At 39.6% G+C, this 19,625-nt stretch overlaps 1 pseudogene; it reads left to right on the top strand.

The window, feature by feature from the left end:
* Positions 1-17,881: 17,881 nt before the first annotated feature.
* On the top strand, positions 17,882-19,281 carry LOC125405270 (large ribosomal subunit protein eL19 pseudogene; annotated as a pseudogene).
* Positions 19,282-19,625: the final 344 nt, after the last annotated feature.

Genomic DNA, 19,625 nt, shown 5'->3' with positions numbered 1-19,625 from the left:
GAAGTTGTGATGACCCCTGTACCGTTCATGGGAGCCTGTGACGAGCCCTCTGTTACTGAGTGTGCGATTGCCCCTCTTTCAGATCATCAGCTCCACAGACAGAAGCTCTTTTAGATTTACTTCTTCGGCATCACCGAAAGTTTAACAATCACCCAGTGTCTACTTATCTTTAAACATCCGAGAGAACTCATCAGAGCTGTGGGTTTGAAAACTTAGAGCTGTCTTTTCAGAAAAACAAAAGCCACACTCTTATTATAATGAAATGTCTTAATGTTTGTTTTGTTTATAATTTACTGCCTTTACGGTGGTGGCTTCCCTTAATTTTCCACCTCTCTTATCTGTAATCTCTTTACCTTTAAGTGATCCTTTATCTTCCCTCGAAACAGCTGACACTGCTGCTTTTCAGTTCTGGACATTTTCATAATTACATTTTTAGCCTTGAGGGGAAAATGGTATACCTCATCAAATCCTCTGCTTTGGCAACCGAGCCTCATAAACAGCCTGGGCACTATTTTCTGCTATTATAGCTTAACTGTGAATTAGAAAAGAGCAAAACTGCCTTCTGACTTCGGATCATGGCATATTCTATTTAAAAACAAAACATCCACAAAGGGTTTTGTTATTATGGCCATGCCGATAATATGAATTCTGAAGGGTTGGGTTCTAGTGAGAAGGCTTGAACCGCAGACCCAGGAACTGGCAGCACGTACGTAATTACTTTTCTTTTCTGTTAAGGGACTATTGCTGAAAATGAGGTGCATAGCTGGGGGTGGGTGTCTGTTGTTGCTTGCAATAATCTTGTATTTGTAAATTCAGCATTTCAGTAACATATCTCGTTGGATTTGTTTTCCACGCCGCATGACAGGTAGGTGGACTTTGTAAAGAGGTGCCGGTGGGGCTGCCTGAGGCCGTGCAGGTGTAAAGAGTTGTCTGTGTCATCCGTCAGTTACCTCAGGTACACGTAGAAAAGCCTCTGTTCACTGCGATGCTCGTGAAACATCTTGCTCTGCTACAACACTTGGCATTTGTCATGAGCTGCCCTTGTCTCCTCGTTTGCTATGAAGAGTCTGCTGGGGGAATTTTGTTGAGTGTGTCACTGATTCCCCTTATGGTTTTATGAGATTTTTATCAGCCTTTCCTGTTTCTCCACTTTATTTATCATTTTAGTAAATTTTTATTTAGCATTTGAAATAATGTGCTTTACTGTGACATTTTTATATGTACAACATTATATTTGTTCTTATTCATCATCGCGGTCCTCTATCCTGCCTGCTCTATGGTGATCCCCTTTCTGCTTCCAAATAGTCCCCCTCTGCCTCCAAACTCTGACTCTAACACCTTATATGTAAACACAGGGCACACAAGCCCTTTGTACTATTTTATATTCTCCACCTCAGTCACTCTTCCTTGCAATTCTTGTCCTTTAGCCAAGCTATGGTTCTAGTTAATCCATGGAGAAAAATCAGGTCCTATTAGATTCTGGACCTTCCCCATGGTCCCTTCTATCCAAAAACAAAAACATTGTTCTTCAGTAGAAAACCATCCATCTGCCCCCCCCCCCCAAGCTAGACTTTGTCATGTTCCACTTTTTACCAATAGAAGGTTTAAATCGTATCTCATTAATAGTAACTTGTAAATGGTATCTCATTAATAATCACATTTTATGAATATGTTTCCCTAATACACAGAATCACATAGAAATAAACTCCCCTTTATGCGTTTTACTTATGTCTCACATGTTTTAGTATGTTTGCATTATTATAGTTGATCAAAATATTTTCTAATTTACCTTATAATTTCATCTTTGATTTGGGATGTTTGAGCCTCTGTATTTGGGTTTTCCTGTACTGGAACAGGTTCTCATGGAGGGTTGTGCTCTGGTCAGAGTTTCTGTTTGTTAGTCTACCTCTCTAGTTTGGGGAGAGGCATGTTTCCCGTCATCTCAACTTTCTGACTCGTCTAAGGAAAGTTACTGGTTTTCAGCCCTCGGGTACGTGCACATGAGTGGGAAGTGCTCTCAGAGGCCAGAAGAGGGCGCCATATCCCCTAGTGCAGGAGTACTAGCCACTGCGCTAGTACCTAAAGAGAGTCCTGGAAACGGTCCTCTTTAAGCAGTATATACGCAACCACTAAAACACTTCTTTACACGTGATCTATCATATACTGTCCTGATTTGTATCTTCCACTCCCCCCTTTTTTTTGCTTATTAGCTATAAAATTTTAGTTTCAAGGTGATTTTGTGGAATTTAAAACATATATCGTTAACTTAACACTTCTATCTTCAAACCACATTATACCATTACATAATTTTTAAATAAAAATGTGTGTGTGTGTGTGTGTGTGTGTGTGTGTGCGCGCGCGTGCGTGCATGCACACAGACTCCTACACATGTGGCTAGCAGAGAATGTAAAGTGTCCTGCTCTGTCACTCTTTGCCTTATTCACTGAGACAAGGTTTCTCACTGAACCTAGAGCGAGGTTGGCTGGTGGTCAGTAAGCCCAATCAATCTGTCTCTGAGCCCTGCGGAACTGGGATTATAAGCACACATGCATCTTGCCTTTCTAATGTCTGTGCTACGTGTCTGAACTCAGGTTCCCACGTTTGCTTGGCTAGCACCATTACTGTGTCAACTTCTTTGTTTTCCATTATAAATTTAATGTAAATATAAAAGCATATAATAACAGTTCTGCCTCCTTGTTGCAAATGCTGTCCAGGATTAAATTCATGGAAATATGCATAGTTTTCATGGTAACGACTTTATGGCATGTCAACTTGGAACTTAATTCTGAACTATTAAAGGATTTCAGTACAGCACTGTGTTAGGGTTTCTACTGCTGCCACAAAAAGCCATGACCCAAAAGCAATTTAGGGAGGAAAAGGTTTATTTGCCTTATGCTTCCAGATCACAGTCCCTCTTTACAAGAAGTCAGGACAGGAACTCAAGCAGAGCAGGAACCTGAAGGCAGGAGCTGATGCAGAGGCCAAGGAGGGGGGTTGCTTGCTGACTTGTTTCTCCTGACTTGCTCAGTCTGCTTTCTTATAGAACCCAGGGCTACCAGTCCAGGGATGTTACTACCCACCATGGGATGGACCTTCCCACTTCTCTCACTAATTAAGAAAATGCCCTACAGATGGATCTTTTCAATTGAGGATCCTTCGTCTCTGATGACTCTAGCCTGTGCCAAATTGACATAAAGCTTGTCTGCTGGGGGACAATGGTCTTGTAGCCTGTAAAGACTTGTCACTTGTATTACTCTAGTAAAATGCTGCTTTGCCAGTAGCCAGGTAGGGAGTATAGACGGGACAAGCAGAACAGGAGAATCCTGGGCAGAAGAAAGGCTCAGTCTGCAGTCGTCACCCAGATACAGAGGAAGCAAGATGAGAATGCCTCGTCTATAAAAAGTACCAAGTCACATGGCTAACACAGGTAAGAATTATGGGTTAATGTACAATGTAAGAGTTAGTTAATAAGAAAGACTGATCTAATAGGCCAACCAGTTTATAATTAATGTAGGCCTCTGTGTGTTTCTTTGGGACTGAACAGCTGTGGGACTGGGTGGGACAGACACCTCTGTCAACACCAATCAGTACAAACACAAAATATATATTGTAGGTAAAAATATTAGAATTCCTCAATTGTGCCATTAACCCTTTTATCATAAAATATAGCTGGTAGTCAAGGAAGCACATTTCCAGGTTCACTGAAAATGCATTTTGTGTCTGAAGAATTATTTCTATTACAAGTACTTTATAAGGACCACATTTTATCTCAGTATTAAACATAAAAGAAATAGGATTTCCTTAATAGGTAGAATGGTAAAAAAAAAAAAAGCTGAAGTAATTTTACATCCAGCATACTTGCTCCACATTTATTCCTTCCTCTCAAGCTTCTTGATTAAGTCCCACAAGGCAAAAGCTGTACCTTTCTCTGCAAATGGAAGAAAATGTTCCTGCAAATTTCAGTCTGCATTCTCTCTTTGGACACTTCTTGCGATATTCAATCAAAACTTTGTAAATTGCATTCCCACTACCACTGCTCATGTTATATGACATTGATTTTGATCTGTAATTTAGACTTTCCTTCTCCAAGTGTGTGATATTTTATTTAAATGTTTGCTGAGAAATGATGTGTTATGCTGGAAGAAAGTGAAACAAAGCTTGGCTATGGAAAGACAAATCGGCAATATTTGTTAGTTCAGACTTCTGCTAAGGAGGAACCCTGAAATACATTTCCGCGCTGCAAAGCCTAAAATGATGCTCCAAAATGATCAGGGCATCTTAGTTGTGTCTGACTTTTTACCAAGTAACTTTAAAAATGCAAGTTTAAGATCGTGATTGTTAAGCATCTTAAGCAGGACCATCCATTGGTGAAACAATCTACTCTTTATGCTTCAACTGATGACAGTGAACTGCCTGCCTACTGTCACCTTCAAAGATTAGTATGTGCCTCAGGTTTTGTTTTCTCAAATGCTCTGTCTTGCTCCTGGCTATAGGTTACTCTTCATACCACCTGGCAGGAATTCTTCCAGCGTGAGCTAATGTCAAAGTGGCCAGCAATGACCAATTCTTAAGCTTTCAAGCGGCATTAATTTTATCAGGGCTTTGAAGAGACTGTTTCAATAAACCGGGTTCCATATTAATAGCGAGACACTTCTAATCTCTACTGTTAGTAGGTCCTCAGCTTGTTCTAGAATTCTCCCATGTTTGTTGTGTCCTGATCTGTGTCTTTATTCAAAATGCTCATGACTTTCTTCAGACTTCGAAAGTCTCTCTCTCTCGTGTATGTGTGTGTATGTGTTTACTTCCCAATTCTTTCTCTGCTTCTTTAGAGAAAAACAAAATCAGACATATAGAAAGCACCTGTAGCTAGAACTAGAAAGGTATCTTATTTTGGGGGATGTTCACATAGCCCCGTTCTCCATGGTTGAAGAGGAGTAACAATCTCTGATTTACCCACAATCTGAGGCCTCACTAGTTGCTCTGAATTTCATCCCCACAATGAGACTATTTCCAACCTTCTGCTCTGCCTTCAGGAAGAAAATGCCTTCATCCTATTTGGTACTTCAGGTCTCAGGAAAAACAGTTTCTATAGAGACCCTTGCTTTCCCTGGTTGCTGTAACACTGGCAGCTAAAGAGAGAAAACGTCAATCAGAGGACCCTTGTTGTCCATTTTGAACTGGCCACAAGCTTTTCTTTGGAAAGTAGGTAACTTTGAACTGCGTGTGCCTGATGACCCTCGTATCTTCATCTTCTCAGAAACACGTTAGTCAAGTCATCCACCCACTCAGGTATTTAACCTGAGCTATCTTTCTATTGGCTGCTTGGATTTTATTTCCAAGTCTCATACACAAGCTCTGATATTTCTTAGAGATATTCTGTGGACACCCCCTTCACTTTCTAATTCCAACTGCAGGCTATGATCCCTTGGATATGTAACTTTCTCTGAAATGTTTTTAAGGGTTGGTACAGGTCCTATTGGGCCATAGAAAGGCAATCTTTATCTTTGTTTATTACCTTCTAAAAATTTTAATTTTCTCTCATCCTTAGAAAAGCCAACTTTTATATTCAGATTTTGTTTCTTTAACAAAATCATGTCCAAACTGCCCCTTCATCTATTTAATACTTTTTATTTATTCTGGAAGATTTCATAAGAGCATCAGCACATTTTTATTCTTTTTTATTTACTTCAAACTAGTCCTGATTTTACCTAAGTACTTCCTTTTCTATTGCCCCTTTTCTTCTGTCCTTTATTGTAATGGGTTTTATTATAGTTGCTATGTTCTTTTCAATTGTTCTGCTTTTTTGTTCCTTTTTTTTACTATTTTGTTTTGGGTCTACATCATACCATGAAAAAGAGTTAAGTCTTAAACAAGAAACTCCTATGTACCACATATCTAGCATCTCTGTGTTTGCATTTTGCTCCGGTTGGTTAAATCATTCAGTCTCTCTTCTTTCCTTCTTTCAGCTATTACCTGCCTCTATCTGTCTGTTTGTCTGTCTGTCTGTCTTTCTATCTATCCATCAATCCATCATACACACACACACACACACACACACACACACACACACACACACTTCATTTTCCCAAATGAATTCATAGTGAGTTGGATACATGATGTCTCTCATCTCTAAACACTGTAGTGTGGATTTAAAAGTAACAAGTATGTTCTTCTTTATAACCACAGCAAAATTGACAAAGTCAGGAAATTAATCAGTATCATTCTACTGCTCCATGGACAGTCTATATTTAGATACTGATAGTTGTGTTAATGAAGTCTAATGTCACACATTGCGCTTGATAATCATATGCTTTCAGAAACCTTTTATCTGAACCCACTTGGGCTCCTTGGTGTCTTTGTCATGACACCAGTACAAAATACACTACTATGAGGTTCTCACACTTCTATTGAAATAACTCTATAGGGCATCCCTTTCTGGTCTTTCTGCCATTGCCTTTCTTCTCCTTCTGAGTTTTCTTTGCTAGTTCCTTCACTGCTGTCTGGCCTCTCAGAGTGGACAGCCTCAAAGGATCAGTTCTAGAATATCTTCTTTCCCAACACTCACTTCTTTAGTAATCTGTACTGACTTAATGATTTTAAATGCCCCTACATGATAATCACTTCCAAAGGCATACTTCCAGTCTCAAAGGTCACCAGAAACTCAATGCCATCATTGCTGGAGTTCTGCTGAGACATGTAGAATATCCTGTCTTGTTACCAGTATGCAATTCCAGCACTCAGTAGCATCATTGCTGGAGTTCTTCTGCTGAGATATGTACAACATCCTGTCTTGTTACCAGTACGCAATTCCAGCATTTGCTCTGCAGCCCTCAGTTTGGCTCCCTTTGCTTCACTTATTTCTACTGACTATCACTGTTTTTTTAAACTCGAGTTCTTTCTGTCTGCTATGTCACTTTGTGGAGAAGGGTGTCCCTAATTCGGTTTTTTCCTATTTCTCATTGCAAGGTGAAGATTATAGTTGTATACATTTTGGGGGGGGGTGGTTAGAAAGAGATGCTATACTCTATGAATACAAGATAGAATAATTAAATCAAGCTCAGTAGCTTTCCAGACCTTTGACCTCTCTGTTCTGCCTTATTTATTTTTCCTTGGTTACCTTCAGTTTTCTTTAAATACTTGACTAGAATTTTAACTATTGAAAAAATTTATGCTGACCATTACCATTTTTTCTCTTTCTGCAGAACAATAACTCAGGTACTGATTTCTCAGTTGAAAACTAAACAAAGCATGGAGCATGGAGGAAATGCCTAACACTGATCATCTTTTCTAGCCAGGCACCTAATTCATTTTCCAACTTGTACACTGGAAAATTTTATTTTCACATCTAGTCACTCAAGTAAGAAATTATGGAACATTCCAAAGTCCGCCCCCCTTCATCAAGTTCATTAGCAAACTTGGTTGGATTTACCTCACTGAAATGTGGTATTTCCTCCACTTTCCTGCACAACATGCTACTTTAATCAGCCCCAACTATTAAACTCAGACAACGACATTCCACTGACACTCACAATTGTTTCTAAAAATCTATGCCCTCTATTCATGGATCCAGAGATGTCTAAAACAGTTATATCAGCACAGCTCGCGAACAAAACCATCTATTACTGAAGATGCTTTCATTTTAACACGATATTATTATCCTATCCCTAAGAGAGTAAATTTCTTTTAATTTAAGAATAGATAGCCCAAGTAACCTTGGATTTCCATTCTTCATTGTAAGAATAATTGTGCATTTGAGTCTCCTTCACACATTGAGCAATTATGCTAAAATAACTAATAGTTGAATATTTCCCAGAGAAACGTTTTTATTTAACTCTTAAGATTAGTTTTCACAGGTTAGCTATGTTTAGTGTTATTTGCTTTAGTTATAAAACATAATTAACTTAATGTGTTTCTTGTGAGAAAATAATGTATTTATTTCAGGAAAATTTCTTTGGTAGCAAGAATAAAACAATTGAAAAAATGAATTTCAGGAAATTAAGGTAAGAAATAAAAATTTATTTATGGTTACATAAGCAAATACTTTTTTAGTGAATAATATTTGACTCAAGTAAGGAGTTTTGTTTTCCTTAATCTTCATTTTCTTTCTTCTATCATTTATTTGTTTTTTTAAAGAAAGATATAAAATTAAATTGAGTATTTCAGTTAACTACTAAAGAAATTACCTTTCTAAGTGGGTTTTGAGATAAAAAATAAGCAAATCAATACAGACAGAACACTGGTTAGCCATTATCAGGGTCTGGTCAGAAGGGAAAGAGAGGGTGACTACCAAGAAGTATGCATGTATTTTTGAGTTGCTAAAATGCTTGTAATTGAGTGCCAGCCGTGTTAGAACTCTCTTGCACATATACCAAAAGCTACAGTATCACACACTTTCAAAGAATAGCCTTAATAGTAGAAGAATTACACACTGATTTTTAAAAAAAAATCCATTTTGGTCTTTGAACAATTTCAAATTATATTGAGTTTCTTTTTTAATTAATTGTTATTCTTTGAGAATTCTATTCATGTGTACAATGAGATAGGATCCTTCTATATTGCTACCAAGCTTTCTCCTTACCAATTTCATGTATTTTTCTTCTTTCTTTCCTTTTTGATGATCAACTAAGCCCGACTAGTGCTATCCATAATGCCATCCAGTAGCACAGCAACCTACAGTGGCCACGCCCTTAAATAGGAATTATTCGCTCTCCTCCAGAGGTTATTCACGGCCAGTGTTCCTCTGTGGTTCGGAACTTCAGTAGGTGCCCTCCCATCTTAACCAGAGTTTATGTGCAGATCTTATGCTGGCAACAGCAGCTGTGATGACGTCATGATTCTGACGGTCGTATAGTGTCCAATAGACAATATTTCAGTACTCCTCATGCCTCTGATCATACATTCATTCTGTCTCTTGTTCTTCATGTTCCCTGAACCTTGGAGGGCAGAGGGGGAGAACTCTTGATAAAGCTGCCCATTTAGGGGTAAACACTCATAGCTTTGACCAGTTATGTTATCTCTCTCTTAATGGTTGTCCAAGGCAAAAACCAACCAACAAAACAAAACAAAAAACCCCAAACCAAAAAAAGTCCCCAAACAAAACAAAGAAAACCAAAACAAACAAATGAAACACTTCTATGACCATGATTGAGAGCAATCCAGGTATATGGGTGTAAACACATTTAGAAGGCAATTTGACAGCAGGACCAGTGAGCAAAATACTAATAACAGACTATATTCAAGTACCATGCCCTCCTCATCTATGAGTTTCTGACCAGAATTACAATGATTAGACATGAGATTCCTTTCTGTGGAACAGACTGTAATTCTATTCAGAACACAGTTACTAATACCACTATTGAACCAACAAGCATATAGTGCCTAGCAGTTTGGTCTTGTAGCATGTCGGGTCAAATACTCAGTAAGATCATTGAAGTCCTGCCCTGTTTTCAACAGCTAGCAGCCTGCATGGCACCTTCAGGCACTATGAAATCTAGCCAGCTTCAGGGAGCGTTCCTGCTTGATTTGAGATTTCTTAGTCCGAAAGTCAAAGTGAGTGGTGTCTTTGACAAAAGGGTCTTTCCATGAGGTTAAAAAATCAGGGAAATGGGGTTGTTGGAAGGGGAGAGGGTTAGAGAGAAGGGAGTAGGGGAGGAATGGGGAAAACTCGGGGGACTGAGATGGGGGGAGGGAGGAAGGATGGATATGGGATCAGGGAAGAATATATCTCAACTAAGGGAGTCATTTTAGGGTTTACAAGAGACTTGATTATAAATGGGATCCCAGGTCCAAGGAGAGATCCCCAGATTGTTCTCTGGACAGAGGAGAGGGTGCCTGAACCGGCCTTGGCCTATATCCATACTGATGAAGATTTTGCTCATTACCATAGATCCTTCATCCGATGATGGATGGCGATACAGACGGAGACCCACATTGGAGCACCGACTGAGCCCCCCATGGTCCAAATGAGGAGCAGAAGGAGGAAGAACATGAAAAAAAACTCAGGACTGTGACGGGTGCGATCACCCACTGATACAAGGGGACTGATCTAATGAGAGTTCACCAAGGCCAGTTGGACTGGGACTGAACGAGCACGTGATCCAACCAGATTTTCTGAATGTGGCCGGATTCTCTGAATGTGGCTGGCCTGGAGCCTTTCTGAAAAGCCATTGACAATGACACTGGGACTTGTTTCCTCTGCATATACTGGATTTTTGGGATCCAGTCTGTTTGGATACTCACCTTCCTGGACCTGGAGGGGGGAGGGAGGAACTTGAACTTCCCACAGGGCTGGAAGCCCTGACTGCTCTTAAGGATGGAGAGGGAGGAGGAGGGGGAGGGAGGGAGTGGGAGGGTGTTGGGAGGAGGGGCGGAAATGGAAACTTTCATAATTTAATAAACTTTGAAAAAAAATCAGGGAAATGGCCCTGTTCACAACAGATGCACAGATATACACAATCATACATAGACACAGACACCACACACACACACACACACACACACACACACACACACACACACACACACACACCCTGAGACTAAAGCTAATCAAATAAATGGTGAAAGAACACTACAATGAAAACTTTAAGACACCAAAGAGAGATGGGACGATGCTAGAAGATGGAAACACTTCCTGTGGTTACAGGTTGGAAGAGATAATTTTGTGAAAATGGCTGTCTTATCAAAAGCAACATATAGATTAAACACAACCCCTTAAAACGCCCAAAACCATTCTTTGTAGACATATACAGAATTCTTAAATACACTGGGCACTTTCCAGTTAAACACCCATTCTGGGATGAGAGCAGCTGTCTCTGGAGGCATCCATGTGTGTGCATAGTCTTTGAGTTGATGTCACAGTTGTGTAAGGAAGTACTCGCTTATGTGTTTTCTGGGATAGTTGCCCCCAGGGCAGAAGCATACACTTTCTCCACTTATCAAGATCATAAGCCATGGAAGAATTAGAGGTGTGGATTGTTAAAAAAGCACACATCAAATTATGTGGAATCTTGAGAAACTTTTATTCTGGGTTAAATAGAAAAATGTAACTGTCTTAGGGTTTCTATTGTTGTGAAAAGACACCAGGGCCATACAACTCTTCTAAAGGAAATTTTTAATGGAGTGGCTTACAGTTTCAGAGATTTAGTCCATTATCATCATAGTGAAACACAGCAGTCTGCAGGCAGACACAAGGCTAGAGAGGGAGCTGAGAATTCTACATCTTGCCCAGGCAACAGGAAGGGATCTGAGACACTGGACAGTATCTTGAGCATATATAAGAGATCTCAAAGCCTGCCACCACAGTGCCTCACTCCTTCTAACAAGACTATGCTTACTCCAACAAGGCCACACCTCCTAATAGTACCAGTCTCTCCAGGGGGGCATTTTCTTTTAGATCACTGCAGTAACTATTCTTCAGGAAATTTAATAGCCTAACCTCTGGGGATGTTACAAAATGCCATAGATAGTCATTTTGAAGAATTATCACCAGAAGTGTTTTGAATGGTGAAGATCTCCTTTTTTTTTTTTCTAAAGAGCTGCTTCTATAAAAATTTATTTCTCTTTCTAGGGCTACCCATGAGACATTGCTTTATGTGAAAACTACAGGTCATTAAGGAATTTATTAGGGGAGGAATTTGCTTCATGCCACACCTCATAATAGGTTTATTTTCAACTTCTCAAGGTCATTTAAAATAATATATTCCACCCTCGCCACAAGACTGATACATTAAAAGCATGTTTACTGTGCATGCCTATAATGAAGCACCTGACTCTGGGGATCTCTACTCTAAACAGAGACATTTGCCCTGGAACTCAATGGCTTGTTTCACTGCCCAGTATATAAGTAGGACAATTCAAAGAAAGGATGGAAACAATATTTTCCTTAAAATGTTGGCTGTTTATGTTTTGTGAACCACGGGACATCACAGTGTACAGAAATTGTGCCGCTTTCTTGCTTTTCTTTTTAACCTGTAACTTCTGACCAACCAGCCTTCCAGAGAACGGTGTTTTCTCAGACAGAGGTGGAACCAACCATGATTCCTCACTAATTAATTTTGATTATTTAAAGTGTTAATTATTTAGGTGAATATCTGATACTTCAGTGTACCAAGGAGAGAAGAACGTAAGTTTTCAATTCAAAGTTGAATTTGTTGTATAGATCTTGAATTCAAATAAAGACAAAGGAGAGTTTGATAGTGAACCACAATTCTCTGACATCCCACTATTTCTTCTTAAATTAAAATGCTTCAAATATGAAAAATAAAATATTTTAAAGTTTAATGTGGACTATTAGAAGTGCCCATGGTAGTATACTAACTACTTGACCTTCAACCTCTCAGCAGAGATGATATAAGCCTGGAAGTAAATACAAGATTTCAAAGAATATGGGAACATATATAAAAACCTGCTCTAATTGTCAATTTATTATCAATTACAGTGTCAGTGGAGTAGCAGATGTTGAACACAATGTAGTGAAATTGACATAAACTAATAGAAAACTCATAGCGGCTCCTGCAGATTCTCATAAAAGAGCCTATTGACTGACTGTTCCTTAAAAGTTCACGTAATTGACTCAACACAAATTTCTCTTGCACTCTGGTTTTCAGAAGGTCGTCGAGAACTATGAATGAATAACAAGCTACAGACAGACAGAAAAAGCTGAGCAACCTGGGTCCAGTCAACATAGGGAAGATAGCAAATGTCTCAGCCACTATTTACTGTGTGTTTAAGAAAATGTATATTAATCATTATGCTACTTAACAGTAGTTTTAAAATATTACCATGGGATCATCCATCCTTATTATCTGAATTTCAGAATTTGTAGTTTCACAGTTAGAGAGGACATTTTCAGAGTGATTTTACCCCCATGCTTCAGAATGTGTCCTGACTCTTTAGACTCTCGTCTGTTTTTCTTTCGGCCTTTTCTCATTGTTGATGTGTTCCTGTTTTTATGTTGAAGTCCAGGTCAGGGCATTTCCGTAACGCTTTGGTTTGCTGACTTGCATGATTCATAGATCATTTCTGTTTCTTCTTGAGACCCAGGAGGGGTTGTGTGTATCTGTACAAAAGGCAGTGTCAAAGTTAGTGTATTAGTGGCTAGTTCAGGATTTTAATTTGATTTCTCTGCACAGAATTGTTATTTTTTTTAAAGGATCTTTCTTACAAATCTCTTACTGCTATATTCTGAACCCAAGTGACTCTCCACAAGTGATTGTTTACCAAGTTCAAAATAATCAAAAATAGGCTGCTGGAAAATTAAATACAGCCCCAGAAAGAGGAAGCTAATACATAAATGCTGAGCCCAGAAGAAATTTCTGATCTGCGAAAATGTGACATAGCAGGTGCTTTTTTCTCTCTGACCCTCAGTGTTTCCAGCCACTGCAAGAACAGGTTTGGATTTTTGCTGAACACAAAGCAATTTCTGTGGCAAGTTTCTACGTAGGTCCAGAGAGCGGAACAGAAAGCAGAAAGTGACTTTGTCTGGCATTCGCAGGCAGCACAAAGATGCCATTGAATTGTTCCTCTGCACAGCGTGGAAATGTTTAGCTGCATTGTGGCTTTTAGCATAGAGATTGTAATTCTGCATTTAGTGGTGGTGCACATTTGCCAGGGTTCCCAGAGCGTCTTGCTTTGTTTTTGACATGAGAATTCACTATCAGTGCATCCAGCTTCCAATTCCTTAACAGAGGATCAGAACTTTTGACACTAGAGTGGCAACAGGCTCCCATGGACCTTTTGAATATTAAAAATTTCAGGGGTCTTGGGAAAACAATAGGCTTATTTACATTTCCAAGCTTTAGTTATATGTCTATATTTTATGCTAGTTAATATTTAATTAAATTTAACTAATTAAGAAAGATTTTTTTTACAAAGAAAGAATTAGCATAATATCAGAGAAGATGTGCTCCAACCTTTGATTTATATGGAAGTTACTCTACAACATCCCAGGAACCAAATGACAATGAATGGCATGGAATAGCCATCCAGTTTCTTATACATTGCAAAATTTGTGCTAGAGTATGTAAGTAACTAGGCAGAGGAGAAAAGGGGATGCATTTTGTTGTAGGAGGCCACTTGTTTGTTCCCGGCTGCACAGCCCTAAAATAATCACACAGAAACCATATTATTTGCAATACTGTTTGACCAATAGCTTAAGCGTGTTTCTGGCTAACTCATATCCTAAATTAACCCATCTTCATTCATCTGTGTATTGCCAAGAAGCTGTGGCTTACTAGGTAAAGTTCCGGTGTCTGTCTCCGGTGGGGCTACATGGCTTCTCCTGACTTTGCCTTCCTTCTCCTAGCCTTCAGTTTGATCCTCTCTCCCCCTACCTAGCTCTACTCTTTTGCCGTATCACAGGCCAAGACAGTTTCTTTATTATTGAATGGTATTCACAGCCCATGTCACATTTGATTTAAGCACAGGAGTAGACTTTGTGTTCGTGCATTTTAGAGATTGCTTGGTCCAGTGTAAACATTCCTTTTTTTCCCTTCCTTGTGACTACCTTTGAAATGACCTTAAGAGCAATCCCCTGAGCCGTGCCAGGTGAAAGAAGTGATTAATAGTCTTGCCCATCCTGTCTCTGTAGCGATGCCTCTCAGCGTCACATGCTTGGTTTATTCTAACTCCTTTATGGGCTTTCCAACTCTCATATACCTCACCATAAATGTATCTGGCATACTAGAACATATCAGATAAATGGTCCTAAAACAACTCTCCATGACATTGTCAACCACCACTCTCAGAATTGTCTTAACAGCCTGAACTGTCACTTACAGCTCTCTACCTGCTGACTCTGACTGTAATATCCCTCTCACCTTTCCCATGCCACGGGAACAGTCTCCTTCAGCAAGGCTCATCTATGCTGTTCATTAGACATATCCTGGCCATTCCTGACCCAGTGATTCTCCCCATGTTCAAATGTATCCCCCCCTACTATTATAATTATCGTCTCTTCTTCTTTTTTTTCAATTTATTGATAACAATTTATCGGTTATCGTTATCACCAGGCGGGATTCGAACGCGTGTCCTTGGGCACTAGAGCAGAGCGTTAGGCGCTCCTAGCCGTTGAGCCACGGCTCAAGCTGCTGTATCGTCTCTTCTTTGTCAGGTTAATCCAATCTCTCTTTGAAGCTGCATTTCTTCCCCCTTGTGCACTAAAGGAAGAATGTAACAATTGGAGTGCTTCTTGGAGCTGTAGAATTTCACAGCATTATTTTATTGACTCATCCATATTTATACACAACATATTGTCCTGTTATTAACTTTAATATTTGTCTATTCTGCCTATTATTTTCTCATAGAACAGTAATGAATGCTAATGGTATTTATTTGAATATTACACAGTTTCTAACTGAAGCCTGAATGTAGTAAGTGCTTAATTAACTACTTCCTAAACTAATCAAACGGAAAATGAGATTAGAGCTCCTAAGGCGGGACCGAATTTGGAGATTAGTTTTTCCTGCTAATACACGAGCCAGTAAAAGTACTTCCTAAATTGTGACATCAAGTTTCAGCCTAAATTCAGACCTCAAACACTGACTCTACCCCACACATCCACTGTCTCATCGTCTGTTTTATAGTACAAGCTTAGTCAGCTGGGAACAGGAGTAAGGTACAGCACAAAATATCCCTTTTGCTACTATAACTTGTGGTACTGGCTAACCTTTTCACGTGACTTCCTGGTATGGAAATACGGTAATGAAAGCACTATTTATTTTCTTTCCACATACTCATTTTGGGTAACGTGCAAGTCACAGTTTAGTGTTCCTTCTCATGGGAAGCTACTTCTACATTACTTACCCATCTACTCAGCCAGTGTTGATGGAATACTGATGTGAATACTGATTTGCATGCAGAGGACAATCCCACATCAGAATACATGGTAAAAACCTCTTGTAAGAGATGAGAGCTACAGGAGGGAAAGTGGTGCGGGAGAATTGTCCGTATTCTGTCAATCATGTTTTAAATAAACGCTGATTGGCCAGGCAGGAGGTGTAGGCGGGGAAACCAGAGAGGAAGTGGAAATGATGCCAGGAGAGCAGGAGAATTCTGGGGAGGAGGAAGCTGATTCCTTCAGGGAAACAGCAAATAACCGTGAGTGACGGCTCATTGAATAAGTAGCTGCTTGCATGACATCTAATTTATAAATATATATTTTGTTGTTGTTGTATGTTTTTTGAGACAGGGATTCTCTGTCCTGCAGCCTGTCCTGGAACTCAGTCTAGACCAGGCTGGCCTTGGTCTTACAGAGATATGCCCACCTTTGCCTCCTGAGTGCTGGGATTAAAGTTGTGTGCCGCCACTGTCTGTCCTGGCTTATAATTTAAATATAAAGTCTACTTCCATTTGCATTTAACACTGTTCTTATATCTTTTACAAAGTATACCAGAATATAATTACGGCTTATAAGATAGTCATTTTTCTTTCCTTTTTTAAAAAAAATAATTATTTAACTTTCTTTTATGTACATTTGATATGAAGGTGTCAGATTCCCTGGAACTGGAGTTACAGGCAGCTGTGAGTTGCATGCTGGGAATTGAATCTGTGTCCTCTGGGACAACAGTCAGTGCTCAAAACCACTGATCCATCTCTACTGTCCCAAAATAGTCATTAAAGAACAAAATAAAGTAAACAGTAAAAACTATTGCCAATAGATCAGAGAGTTGACTTAGCAGGTCAAGGTGCTTGCCACCTGATGATGCACGCTTGCCACCTAAGCTCAGTAGCTAAGACCCATATTGAAGGTGGAACCAATAAGTGAGCCGACGCTACAAAGCTGTCCTCTGAGTTCCACCCATACCCAATATATCAGGCTGTACACCACACACACACACACACACACACACACACACACACAATTATAATAGAAAAATTAAAACACTTTTGAAAGGTGACTTTCAGTAGGAATCAATGTGTGCTGTTATTATGTTAGCAGCGACATCTCTATCTTTTTTGGTTTGTTTTAAAAATAGGGTCTTATTCTGTAATCCAGGCTTGTTTCAGACCCCCTCGGAAATACAGGCTGGTCTCAAACTTACATCAACTCAGTTGCTAAAGCGTTCTGAGCCCTGATATTATGGCATGAGCTACCATGCCCTATTCCTCCTTTCTTTCAAACCTCTGGCATTATGTAAAAAAATTGAGATACTTGAAGGACGTTAAGATCAAAGCACACATATTTTGCTTTCTGCTTTATGAAAAACCTTTTCTCATACTGAATGAGATGATTTAATATTTAAATATAAATTTATTATAAATAGAGTAAATGTTTCTATATTGAAAAGAATAATTTTTCTTCCTACATTTTTGGCTGTAGACATTTATTCCCTCCTCAAACTCTCCATCTTTTATGAAATCTCTCTGGCCCCCTTCAAGCACCTGTCTTTCCATACACCAGGGAGATGCTTCCAGTTTAAACCTCTTTGCAATATTCTCATTTCTATGCTTATTTTATCCATTGATTGTTCCATGACTATGGATTTTTACCCAACCAAATCTTAGAATTTTTATTAGACAAGATCCTACCCAACCAAGGTTGTAAAGAAAAAAATCACACTTCCTTTATAAACAGTATATTTGTATATTGTACAAAGCTAATATATTGTATATCGTACAAAGCTAATATATTATAATAAATAACTATATATATGTCTATATTTGTTCACAACTTGTCATTTATATGAGGTCAAAAGGATGCATCTTGTTTAATGCAATTAGACGCATTGACTGTTTTTCTACTGATAGTACAAAGTGCCCCAAAACTGAATAAAATAAAGAAAGGAGGCCATAAATAAGCTTCACTTTTTAAAAAGTACCGGTTCTGGTGAGGGTCACCATTACCAAATCACGGTGAGAGGTGCATGACAGAAAGAAAGCAGATATGGAACAAGAAGAAGTCATAGACGGGGGCAGAGACACTTACAACAACGTTGTCATGACAGCTAACTGGGACCATGGTAATTCCTTCAAGTGACAGTGCCCCCTGATGGCTAAAGACCTGACCTGGTTCTGCTGGTTAGAGGCCACACCACTCCTTGCCTTATATCTCTGGGAAACAGTGGAATGCATGGACCATTGTGGAACGTACACAAATGACTGCTCTAGTTGTAGCACCTGCTATATGATTATCCTTTCTGAAGTATAGTGTATCCAGAAAGCAAAAAAAAGAAAACAAAGCAACTGATAGGCAGAGACTGCAATGGGATGTAATCAGGGCAACAGTCTTCCCAGAGGAAGATTAAGACTACCCTTTTCCTGATACTGGAATGATGAAGGGTCCTGTGAAATGAGGTGAAAATTCCTTGTTTTAATTTGCTGAGTCTTACAAAAACCTATTTGATTAAGTTGCTTCCTTTCGCTGCTGCTCCTGCAGCCGTGAGTACACTCAGAACGCTAGAGATTCGTCTCTAGCCTTCTCCACTGCAGTAAGAAGAAGGTCTGGTCGGACCCCAGTGAGACCAATGGAATCACCAATGCCAACTCCCATCAGCAGATCTGGAAGCTGATCAAAGATGGGCTGCCTATCTGTAGCCTTTGACTGTCCGGTCTGAGCTCAACAAAGAGAGAAGAAGATGAGGGTCACTTTGGTTCAAGGGAAGGGCAAGTGTATGGGCATAGGGAAGTGAAAGAGCCTGTGAAGGTGACTTGGAGAAGAAGAATGTGGAGCCTTCTCCAACTTCTCAGGAGAATACCATAAGGCTAAGGAGACTGACTGCCATATGTATCATAGCCTGTATGTGAAGGTCAAATGGGATGTCTTCAAAAACAAGTAAATTCTGGGGTTCATGAACTTGACCCCCAACTTGCTCATACAATCCCTACTTTCTCTCTTCATCTGGGATCAGTACCTACCCCTGGCACATGAGCTGGCTTTTTGGAATCTATTCCCCATGATGGAATCCCTTGCCAAACCTTGATGCAGGAGCAAAAGCTTGGTCCTGCCTCATCTTAATGTGCCATGCTTTGTTGACTCCCTGCATGAAGGAGGAATGGAAAAGAGGAGTAGGGGTAGATGGAAAATGGAGGGGGGAATGGGAAGAGAGGAGGGAGGGGAAACTGTGGTTGGTATGAAAAATAAATGAAAAAAGTTAATTTAAAAAAGTAGATTCTCATGGAGCAGTCCACACGCTGAAGGCAGACAAGGCCCGTAAGAAACGTCTGACTGACCAGGCTGAAGCTTCTAAGTCTAAGACCAAGGAAGCACAAAAGTGATGGGAAAGGCGCCTGCAGGCCAAAGAGATCAACAAGTCTCTGTTCAAGGAGAAAGAGACCAAGAAATAAAGCTTCCATAGTGTTTGCACATAGTGGCTGGGCTGTGGCCTCATGTGGACCAGTTATTAAACTAAAATAAGACTTAAAAAAAGAAAGAAAGAAAACCAATTTGATTTAGGAACTGTGGCCTTCTGCCCCCTTCCATTCTCTATGACGAACTGGCTTCTGTGAGAATATCCCAAAGCCTTTCTAGATCTCCATGAAGTAACTACTCAACATTGACATGCGTCTGTCATGGGGTTATCCAGCTTTCGTGAGGCCCAAAACACTAGTGTAGATTTATAGGCCATGTTGTCCCATCAAGGCAATTGAACCATTTAAAAAGCATCAGAAAGAAATTGGACAGAATCTGC

Source organism: Myodes glareolus, chromosome 23, assembly GCF_982192425.1.
Source record: "Myodes glareolus chromosome 23, mMyoGla1.1, whole genome shotgun sequence".
NCBI classification, from domain to species: domain Eukaryota; kingdom Metazoa; phylum Chordata; class Mammalia; order Rodentia; family Cricetidae; genus Myodes; species Myodes glareolus.
The sequence above is the reverse complement of the archived record's forward strand: the minus strand, read 5'-3'. Positions and strand labels throughout refer to the sequence as shown.